This window comes from Pristiophorus japonicus, unplaced genomic scaffold (assembly GCF_044704955.1).
Source record: "Pristiophorus japonicus isolate sPriJap1 unplaced genomic scaffold, sPriJap1.hap1 HAP1_SCAFFOLD_29, whole genome shotgun sequence".
Classification (NCBI taxonomy): Eukaryota; Metazoa; Chordata; class Chondrichthyes; family Pristiophoridae; genus Pristiophorus; species Pristiophorus japonicus.
In genome coordinates, this window is record NW_027252668.1 from 16,362,885 (window position 1) to 16,374,781 (window position 11,897).

The 11,897-nt window shown below is 48.8% G+C and overlaps 2 non-coding genes across 2 annotated transcripts; both read left to right on the forward strand.

The window, feature by feature from the left end:
• Positions 1 to 543: 543 nt before the first annotated feature.
• trnae-uuc (transfer RNA glutamic acid (anticodon UUC)) lies at positions 544 to 615 on the forward strand. The gene has a single exon. It is a non-coding gene; the product is annotated as a tRNA-Glu (tRNA).
• An 803-nt stretch (positions 616 to 1,418) lies between these two features.
• On the forward strand, positions 1,419 to 1,491 carry trnak-cuu (transfer RNA lysine (anticodon CUU)). Its single transcript has one exon. It is a non-coding gene; the product is annotated as a tRNA-Lys (tRNA).
• Positions 1,492 to 11,897: the final 10,406 nt, after the last annotated feature.

Here is an 11,897-nt window from a genome sequence, read left to right on the forward strand (position 1 = left end):
TTCAACAAACTACATTACTCGTGTCACTATACAGTACATGGAATGGGTGACGGAACATTAAACATTTTTTCAACGTGCATCACGAAACAGACCTTACATTGTACATGGCACTCCATAGGTGTTTACAGATCATGGTGCTCCATGTACACAATAGAGAAGTTACAAGTACGGCCCGAGCGGAGCTTTATTCTGATTCCTGCCCCGGGATTTACCGTGTCAGAAGGGCTTTAAACTGTGGCCCTTCCCCACCCTGCCTTTGCGGCAACTACACCAATTTTAAGTGTGTCCCTCAGCACGTAATCCTGGATCTTGGATTGCGCCAGTCTGCAACACGCAGACGTGGACATCTCCTTGCTCTGGAAGACCAGCAAGTTTCGGCAAGACCAAAGAGCATCTTTGACTGAGTTGATGGCACTCCAGCAGCAGGTGATGTCTGTCTCGGTGTGTGTCGCTGGGAACAGTCCGGAGAGCACAGAGTCCTGTGTTACGGATCTGCTCGATGTGAACCTCGACACAACCACTACATCTGAATCCAAACCAGGTTCCCTGATGGTCTAGTGGTTAGGATTTAGTGCTTTCAACGCCACGGCACGGGTTCGATTCCCGGTCAGGGAAATTGTACTTTTAAATCAAAACCTTATAAAAAAATAGTTCATCTATTTTACACATCTTTATGCATCTCCTGTGTAAAAAAAAAAAAGAAGCATTGATTTAAACATCATTAATTAATACATAAAATTCTATTGTCATATGATATATTTTGCTCTGAGCATATGAGGAACTTTTCTCCCGATCCCATTGGGTTTAATTCTGGTAATCAGGTGCTGAAAGTGGAGATGTTTCCGCAATGTACCGCAAATCAAAGACACCATCAGAGGCAGACTCTTGGGATCGAGGAGGACTTGCTTCCATCCCAAAGTGAGTCCTTTGATGGCTGAACATTCCGATACAAGAGACACAGTCCCTGTTACAGGTGGGACACGTCGAGGGAAGGGGTCGGTGGGACTGGTTTGCCGCGTGCTCCTTCCGCTGCCTGCGCTTGGTCTCTTCATGCTCCTTGCGTCTAGAGTCAAAGAGCTCAACGCTCTCTCAGAAGGACTTTCTCCACATCGGGCGGTCTGCGGCCAGGGTCTCCCAGGTGTCAGTGGTGATGTCGCACTTTACCAGGGAGGCTTTGCGGGTGTCCTTATAACGTTTCCGCTGTCCTCCTTTGGCTCGTTTACCCTGAAGGAGCTCCGCATAAAGACGTAAACATAAACACGTAAGGATTAGGGGCCGGAGTTGGCCATTCGACCCCTCGAGCCTGGTCCACCATTCAAGAAGATCCTGGCAGTTCTTCAACAGCAAGTTTAAACATCTGGGGCGGAGCCAACAGGCGCCTGGCTGCAATGAGTGATAAAAACCTGCTTTGAATCGAAGCCTGGCTAGCTCAGTCGTTAGAGCATGAGACTCTTAATCTCAAGGTCGTGGGTTCGAGACCCACGTTGGGAGATTTCTTTTCATTTAATGTTGCTTTAATGGAAAACCTCTGACCGAAACGGCACAAAACAAAAATGTTGCTTTCAAAGTCATTAAACTCCGAAATATCCATGCTCCGCGAATCTCCTGAATCAGATGCCTCTAGTTTTGGCGACTCAATCCATGTCCCTTTGCAATGTTGTGCTCCCAGCCACACTATGAAATGTGCCACTAACTTATCGAATCATGGAATGGTTACAGCACGGAAGACCATTCGGCCCATCGAGCCCGTGCCGACCCTCAGCGAGTCCCACTCCCCGCCCTTTCCCCGTAGCCCTGCAATTGTTTTTCCTTCAGACACTTATCCAACTCCCGTCTGAAAGATAAGATTGAGTCTGCCTCCACCGCCCTTTCAAGCCGTGCATTCCAGATCCTAACCACTCGCTGCTAAATGGCCATCTCCTGTTCCTATGTATGAAGTCTGGGAAACACGAGATCAATTCCTGGCACACTCATAGCCTTCCGAAATATTGCACCGTCATTCTCTTCTCGTAAAACCAGCTCCTGAAGTATCGGCCAGCTGTTTAGGTTAAAGCTCTGTTTGTTTTCCTAAAATTGCTTTAGACACAGTGTTTCTGTAGTGTACTTGTTATCATATTCCCCTCACACGTGAAAGGTCCCCGGTTCGAACCCGGGTGGAAATTGTATTTTGGAGAATACTTTTGCTGTGAAATAAATTGAACAAAAGTCGCCCCAGGTTCCTTGTCGCATGAGCACTGAACATTTTAAACCAGTCTCCAACATACAGAGTGAGTAAAGTCAGATAGGGGAGAAAACTTCATCAATGATTCAAAATCCTTAAATAATTAAAGTTCAGTTATTGAAGTTTCCACTGTCCCTCAGAAACAATTCTGCAAAACAACGCTGTCGGTTAATGAATGGGGAATAAAACAAATAATCTTCACCCATCCCCATCCCCCGGCACACAGTTTAATTAGTTGCATGTCACTATTTTAAAGATTTTGAATTGAAGAATTATTTTCTGAATCCGTGCTCCCTCTGTGAGCGCCGCATCACGAAACGAGCAGGAAACACATTAAAGAGTTTACCACAATTGCTGACATTTCTTTGCTTTTTTCTTGTGTTTTTTCAGCTCTTCGTCCTTTTCAGCTCCTGACTGCGGATATTGCTGTGATTAAACCTGAACACAATGCAATGTCTGTCTCACTGTTTCCCCGGTGTCAGGCAGAGATACGCCTGCTGCCGTCATTTATTGCATGTGACAGGACACAAAAGTTCAAAATCAACCTGCAGGTGGCCACACACAACAGTGAATAGTCAGGATGGCCGAGCGGTATGCGGTGCTGTGTTTAGATCACTGTCTCCTCTGGAGATATTATTTTTGCACCAAAAACTAACGTGCGATAAAATGGAAAAAGAGCAGTCCGGGGTGCATTGTCACATGATGCAAGCTACCTCGGACCCGGACCAAAGCTCCCCGGACACCGTGCACAGGCTCAGGAAAACAACGGGGGAGAAGATATCCCGGCCACTGGGCCTTCCAGTAACACTGAACAAGTGCCCGGTCTGAAACTTTCCAGAGTAATAACTTGTAACTGGAGCTTCGAACAGTCCGGATGGCCAAGCGGTCGAAGGTGCTGTGTTCAAGTCACAGTCTCCTCTGGAGGTTTGGGTTCAAATCACACTCCTGACATTCAGTGTTTTTAATTACAAACTCATTTGTTTGGACACCACACTCAAGCGCTTTGGGACATCCATCGAACTTCATAAAATGACCCCGCTTCAATTGCAAACAATGATATCAAAGTTACTTCTCAAACCGGGAATAGATCCTGGGTGGCTGTAACGAAAGGAATGGTTTTGTGAAGCATTGAAACGTGCCCTATAAATATCTCGCACTGCTCATTTAAAAACACGGTTATAATTTGTTTCAGTGCAAAAGAAGGCAGGCTCGAAGGGCCAAATGGCCGACTCCTGCTCCTGGTTCTTGTGTTCTTATACAGAGCACAGAACATATGATCAAATGATCAACTCTCCCTCAGTTCGCATTTCGTTCATTGTGCAAAAGAAGATTATGGGTTCATTAATGATGTTTTCCTGTGAAAGCACCATAAAAGTTTAAGGACAATAATTCACCCAACATGGGGCTCAATCCCACGATCCGGAGATTAAAAGTCTATACTCTACCGACTGAACTAGCCGGGCCTGCTTAAGGTGCATCTTCTTGTCGCTGATTGCTGCCAGGCGCCTGTTGGTATCGCCCCGTGGTGTTATCTCGAGCTTTATCTCGAGCTTCAAACCACGAAACCGGTTCTCCTGAATTTCAAGGCTTGTCCGGAGATCAATCATCAAAAGCCGTGTCATTAACCACAGCTGGGCCTTCAATTTTCTGATCGCAAAGTGCTTTCAGTCCTTTTCAATATCTCTTGTCTATGTGCCGGTGTTTCCCGATTCTGTCGGTCTCTCTGGCTCTTTAATCTGTGTGTGGTCACCTGCAGGTTGATTCTCGATGAATGCCTGTGTTTGTGTCTTCTACAACAATAGAAAATGTTTCTTATATATTTCTTACGGTCTCTCCAATGCCTTGATATCCTTTCTAAATTGTGGTGCTCAGAACTGTAAACAGTTCTCCAACTGAGGCCTAAACCGGGTTTGAAAAGGTATGGTACAACTTCCTCGCTGGTGTCCTCTATTTGACTTCATATAAAGCCAAGGGCCCTGTATTCTTTTTAAACAACTGAGTAAGTTATCTACCCAGCTTCAAAGATTTCTGTGTGGAAATCACTCAATCCTTCTGCGTCTCTTTTAACACAATACCATTTAGTTTATGATTTCTCATATCACCTCCCTTTGTTTCCCAGACCTTACACACAGGTACAGGAGGAGGCCCATTCAGCCCCTCGAGCCTGTTGCACAGGAACAGGAGGAGGCCCATTCAGCCCCTCGAGCCTGATACACAGGAACAGGAGGAGGCCCATTTAGCCCCTCGAGCCTGTTACACAGGAACAGGAGGAGGCTATTCAGCCGCTCGTGCCTGTTACACAGGAACAAGTGGAGGCCCATACAGGCTCTCGAGCCTGTTACACAGGAACAGGAGGAGGTCCATTCAGGCCCTCGAGCCTGTTACACAGGAACAGGAGGAGGCCATTCAGCCGCTCAAGCCTGTTACACAGGAACAGGAGGAGGCCATTCGGCCCCTCGAGCCGGTTCCGCCATTCAATGAGTTCATGGCTGATCTGTGAGCAAACTCCATATACCCGCCTTTGGACAATCTTCCTTAATACCTTTGATCAAAATGCGATGTAAAATGAACAACTGACCCAGCACGAACTGTCCTTTGCAGAAGGGAGTTCCAAACCTCTCCCACCATGTGTGTGTTGGAATGTTTCCGAATTTCACTCCTGAAACGTCTGTCTCTAATGTTTCGACTATGGCCCCTAGTCTGGGACTCCCCAACCAGCGGGAATCATTTCTCTCTATCTACTCTATCTCTTCCCTTATTATCTTTGAAAATTTTGATCAAATCAATGCTCGACCGTCTAATTTCCAGTGGGTGTAATCTCATATCTTAATTTAAACCTTGGAATCCAGGTATCATTCTGGGAAACCGACACAGTGCTCCCTCCAACGCCAATATAGCCTTCCTAAGGCAAGGTCAGTGAAAACTGAATCAAGGGACGGGTCTTACTAGATTTAATCTGATGGTTTCCAGCAGGCATTTGGTAAGGTCCCACACATCATCATCATCATCATCATTGGCGGGTCCTCGAACGAGGAAGGCTTACTTCCACATGTGTTCACAGGTGTTTCAATGAAGGTCCCGATGTTCCAGTTCTGAACTCCAATGAAAGGGTGGAAGATGCCTGTGGGTGGATTGTTTTAACGTGGTGTGACCGTTGGACACCAGCCACCGCACGGGCTTGACAGAGCGAGGTCTTGGTCCAGTGGCAAGGGTTACCCAGGACAGCTGGAGTCCTGCTGTGCTGCACGTCATCAAAACACAGGTCGCTGTTTTGTGCGTGGGCTGGCAGGAACATCGGCGGGACCCAGGTACAGCGGAGGAGCGGGAAGATCAGTGTGGAGGAACGGTGAGAGGTCGTGGTGGAGGAGCGGTGAGAGATCGTGGTGGAGGAACGGTGAGAGGTCGTGGTGGAGGAACGGCGAGAGATCGTGGTGGTGGAACGGTGAGAGATCGTGGCGGAGGAGTGACGAGAGATCGTGGTGGACGAACTGTGAGAGATCGTGGTGGAGGAGCGGTGAGAGATTGTAGCGGAGTTGCGGCGAAGGTTAAACACAAGGGATGTTGGCAGAAATCAAAGTTGAGGCAACGAATGTGTTGTGTATCTGCAAAGCATGCACTCCCATGTTCCACCATCAGGGATCTCATCGCCTGAAGTCCCAAGGGATCCCAACACCCCTTGGGAGCACTGTATTTAAGCCGGCCCCTAAGGCCAGTTTCTCACTCTGGAGTGTCTTATTAAAGACTGAGTCACTGTTACTTTAACGTCCCTGTGTGCAGCCTCATCTGTGTTAGGAACAAATAACTGGCGTCGAGGATACGAATCCAACACAAAGATGCAGCAAACTGTGGGCATCCTGGAGAAGTTCTCGGACGGTGAGGACAGGGAATTCTATGTCGAACGGCTAGACCAGTACTTTGTAGCCAACGAGCTGGACGGAGAAGGAAGTGCTGCAAAAAAGGAGAGTGGTCCTCCTCACAGTCTGTGGGGCTCAGACCTACAGCCTCATGAAGAATCTTCTGGCTCTGGTGAAACCCACAGATAAGTCGTATGAGGAGCTGTGTACACTGGTTCGGGACCATCTTAACGCGAGGGAGAGCGTGCTATGGCGACGTATCGGTTTTATACGTGCCAGCGAACTGAAGATCAGGAAGTGGCGAGCTACATCGCCGAGCTAAGGCGACTTGCAGGATAATGTGAGTTTGATGGCTACCTGGAGCAAATGCTCAGAGGCTTTTTTGTACTGGGCATTGGCCACGAGACCATCCTACGAAAACTTTTGGCTGTAGAGACACCGACCGTCAGTAAGGCCATTGCGATAACAGAGGTATTTATGTCCACTAGTGATAACACCACACAAATCTCTCAGCACACATGTGCTAGCAATGTTCATACATTAACTGGAACTGTGTTTGTGAGCAGAAATGTACAGGGCTACCCACGAATCTGCAACTGCCAGCAGGCCTCAGGTGACCCAGATGACTCAGAATCTCCAACAAAGGATGAGTGCAAGGCACTTCACACCTTGTTGGTGATGTGCATGCTTCCATTCAGCCTATTCATGCCGCTTCAAAGGTTATGTTTGCAAGAGCTGTGGAACAATGGGGCATCACCAACGAGCTTGCGAATGAGCTGAAAGCTCTGCAAAACCTGCTAACCACCATGTGGCAGAGGAAGATCGGTCCATGGTGGATCAAAGCAATTTCGAGCCTTAGAGAGAGGAGGCAGATACTGAAGTACACGGGGTGCACACATTTTCGAAGAAATGTCCACCTATAATGCTAAATGTAAAATTGAATGGCTTACCCGTAACCATGGAACTGGACACGGGCGCTAGCCAATCCATCGTGAGTAATAAGATGTTTGAGAGACTGTGGTGCAACAACGCATTCCGACCAGCCCGAAGCCCCATCCACACAAAACTGAGAGTGTACACCAAAGAGCTTATCACTGTCCTGGGCAGCGCCATGGTCAAGGTCACCTACGAGGGCACGGTGCACGAACTGCCACTCTGGATTGTCCCGGGCGATGGCCCAACACAGCTTGGAAGGAGCTGGCTGGGCAAAATCCGCTGGAACTGGGATACCATCCGAACGCTATCACATGTCGATGAGGCCTTATGTACCCAGGTTCTGAACAAATTACCTTCCCTTTCTGAGCCAGGCATTGGAAACTTTTCCGGTGCGAAGGTGCGGATCCACTTGGTCCCAGAGGCACGACCCATTCATCAGAAGGCGCGAGCTGTACCTCATATGATGAGGAGAGAGTGGAAATCGAGCTGGACAGGCTGCAACACGAGGGCATCATCTCCCTAGTGGAATTCACCGAGTGGGCCAACCCGATTTTTCCAGTACTCAATAGCGATGGCACGGTCAGGGTTTGCGGCGATTATAAAGTAACTATTAATCGTTTCTCGCTACAGGACCAATACCCGCTACCTAATACAGACGACCAAATTGGCGCGCTGGCAGGAGGCAAGGCGTTAACCAAGCTTGAGCTGACTTCGGCCTACATGACGCAGGAGCTGGAGGAGTCTTTGAAGGGCCTCACCTGCATCAACATGCAAAAGGGACTGTTCAGCGACAACAGATGCCCGTTTGGAATTCGGTCGTCTGCAGCGATCTTCCAGAGAAACATGGAGAACCTACTGAAGTCGGTACCACACACGGTGGTCTTTCAGGAGGACATATTGGTTATGGGTCTGGACACCGTCGAACACATACAAAACCTGGAGGAGATCCTCCAGCGACTAGATCGCGTAGGGCTGCGGCTGAAGAGGTCGAAATGCGTCTTCATGGCAACAGAAGTGGAGATTTTCGGGAGAAAGATCACGGCGGACGGCATTCGGCCCACAGACGCCAAGACAGAGGCTATCATGAACGCGCCCAGGCCACAGAACGTCACGGAGCTGCGGTCATTCCTAGGATTCCCCAACTATTTTGGTAACTTCCTAGAGGAGTTAAGCACCTTTTAGAGCCCCTACATGTGTTATTGCACAAAGGTGAGAACTGGGTATGGGGAAAAAAAACAAGTAATTGCTTTTGACAAAGCCAGCAACCTTTTATGCTCCAACAATCTGCTTGTATTGTATAACCCGTGTAAAAGATTTGTGCTAGCATGTGACGCGTCGTCGTACGGAGTCGGTTGTGTTTTACAACAAGCTAACATTGTAGGGAAGTTGCAACCTGTAGCCTATGCTTCCAGCAGCTTGTCTAAGGCCGAGAGGGCCTACAGCATGATTGAGACAGAGGCATTAGCGTGTGTGTTCGGGGTAAAGAAACTGCATCAGTTCTGTTTGGCCTCAAATTTGAGCTGGAAACCGATCACATGCCCCTCACATGCTTGTTCGCTGAAAACAAGGGGATAAATACTAATGCCTCAGCCCGCATACAAAGGTGGGCACTCACGTTCTCAGCGTATAACTAGACAATCCACCACAGCCCAGGCACTGAGAACTGTGCGGATGCTCTGTCGGCTACCATTGCCCACCACGGGGGTGGAAATGGCGCAACCTGTAAACTTGTTGATGGTGGCGCAGCCCGCTGACTTGTTCATGGTCATGGAAGCGTTTGAAAATGATAAATCACCTGTCACGGCCCGCCAGATTAGGACTTGGACCAGTCAAGTTCCTCTGCTGTCCCTAATAACAAACTGTGTATTGCATGGGAGCTGGGCCAGCATTCCCGTTGAAATACAAGAGCCAATCAAGCCGTTCCAGCGGAGAAAGGACGAGCTGTCCAGTCAGGCAGTCTGTCTGTTGTGGGGTAACCGCGTAGTGCGACGAAAAAAGGGCAGGGAGACGTTCATCTCGGATCTCCACAGCACACACCCGGGTATAGTAATGATGAAAGCGATAGCGAGATACCACATGTGCTAGCCCAGTATCGACTCTGACTTAGAGTCCTGTGTACGGCAATGCAGCGTATGTGCTCAGTTGAGCAACGCGTCCAGAGAGGCACCACTAAGTTTGTGGTCCTGGCCCTCCAGACCAGGGTCGAGGATCCATGTCAACTATTCAGGTCCATTTCTTGGTAAAATGTTCCTGGTGCTGGTGGATGCATTTTCAAAATTGATTGAATGAGAAATAATGTCAGGAAGCACCGCCACCGCCACCATTGAAAGCCTGAGGGCCATGTTTGCCACCCACGGCCTGACTGACATACTGGTCAGTGACAACGGGCCTTGTTCCACCAGTGCCAAATTTAAAGAATTCATGACCCGCAATGGGATCAAACATATCACCTCGACCCCGTTTAAACCAGCCTCCAATGGGCAGGCAGAGCGGGCAGTACAAACAATCAAACAGAGCCTCAAACGAGTCACAGAAGGTTCACTCCTAACCCGCCTGTCCCGAGTACTGCTCAGCTTTTGCACGAGACCCCACTCGCTCACAGGGGTGCCCCCGGCTGAGCTACTCATGAAAAGGACAGTTAAAAGTAGACTCTTGCTGGAACACCACAACCTGCATGATCAGGTGGAGAGCAGGCGTCAGCAACAAAATGTAAATGATGGTCGCGCCACTGTGTCACGGGAAATTGATCTGAATATCCTGTGTATGTGCTAAACTATGGATATGGTCCCAAGTGGATCGCGGGCACGGTGATCGCGAAAGAAGGGAGTCGGGTGTTTGTCTTCAAACTAGACAATGGACAAATTTGCAGAAAGCACCAGGACCAAACGAGGCTGCGGTTCACAGACTGCCCTGAACAACCCACAGCAGACACCACCTTTTTCGAACCCGCAACGCACACCCAAAGGATCAACGACACCACCACGGATCGGAAATCGAACCCATCACACCCAACAGCCCAGCAAGGCCAGACTCACCCAGCAGCCCTGCAGGGCCAACAACACGCCTGCTCAGCGAGCGCACAGCCAAAACACCAGAACAGACATTTGTACCGAGGCGGTCCACCAGGGAAAGAAATGCTCCCGACCGCCTCACCTTGTAAATAGTTTTCACTTTGACTTTGGCGGGGGAGTGATGTTGTATCTCTGTAAAGCATGCACTCCCATGTTCCACCACCAGGGAGCGCATCCCCTGAAGTTCCAAGGTATCCCAAGAGACTGTTGGATGCTCTCGTTCCAAGTTATTGCTCTGGAAAGTTTCAGACCGGGCACTTGTTCAGTGTTGCTGGAAGGCCCAGTGACCGGGATATCCTCTACCCGGGGTTTTCCCGAGCCTCTTCTCGGTGTACGGGGAGCTTTGGTCCGGGTCCGAGATAGCTTGCATCATGTGACAATGTACCCCGGACTGCTCTTGTTCCATTTTATCGTCCACAAGATTTCATTTCAAAAATGTTTCTGCCAACAGGCGCTCAATCCCTCTCTCTGCAAAACGTTCCTTTCACAAACATTTCTCTGATTGGAACTGCACCAAACAACAATGTTCCTTTCAAAGTCATTAAACTCCCCAATTTACACATCCACAATTTTAAGGACAAGGACTGAAAGCGCATTGCGATCAGAAAATTGCCGGACCCCCTGTGGTTAATGACAGAGCTTTTGATGGTTGATCTCCGTGCACACCTTCGAATTCAGTCGAACCTGTTTCGTGGTTTGAAGTTCGAGCTAAACCCACGGGGCGGAGCCAACAGGCGCCTGGCAGCAATCAGCGACAGGAAGATGCAACTGAAGCAGGCCCGGCTATCACCAGCATTACCATCGCCGAATCCCCCGCCATCAACAGCCTGGGATCACCTTTGACCAGTAACTGAAGGGGATTGACAGGAGCGATGTAGAGAAGCCCGGCTAGCTCAGTCGGTAGGACAGGAGGCACTTAATCTCCTGGTCATGGGTTCGAGCCCCACGTCGGGTGAACTATTTTCCTTAAACTTTTATGTTGCTTTCACGGGATTTAATCTTCTTTTGCACAATGAAAGAAATGCTAACTGTTTTGGTCTCCTTATTTAAGGAGCGATATACTTACACTGTAGGCAGTTCAGACAAGGTTCACGAGGATGCAGGAAGAATGTTCCCGATGACAAGTTGGCAAAAATAATTAAAGTCTGTGAGATACTCAACCATTATTTCAATAATTAATCCACCCACAAAATTTGAGATACAACAAGGATCCATAGCTTTGCCAAGACCAGCCAGCTCACTTGGTCAAATATAAAACTCTTAATCTCAGGGTTGGGGGTTTGAGCCCCACGTTGGGTAAATAGCTTTTGTTGCAAGCCAGTAATGACATGGACTCTCTTAATAATCCACCCCAACTTACAGTAACACAGTCCCGCCTAAAGAATGAGGAATTGTGGGTGACTGCATGTTGATCAGCAGAGAACTTCCTCCTCTCCGATTCCATTCCACTAAGGCTCAGCCTCCCACGATCACCTCTCGACAGGACAGGCTGCTGTCCAGATCGATTATACGGAGGCTTGGAATACAAGAGCAGGGAGGTTATTCTTGAACTGTTAGGCCACAGCTAGAGTACTGCATGCAGTTCTGGTCACCACATTACAGCAAGGACGTGATTGCACTGGAGAGGGTACAGAGTAGGTTTATGAGGATGTTGCCGGGACTGGAGAATTTTAGCTCTGAGCAGAGATTGGAGAGGCTGGGTTTGTTTCCCTTGGAACAGAAGATGCTGAGGGGAGAGGATTGAGGTGTATAAAATTATGAAGGGCCTGGATAGAGTGGACAGGAAGGACCTGTTTCCCTTAGAAGAGGGGTCAA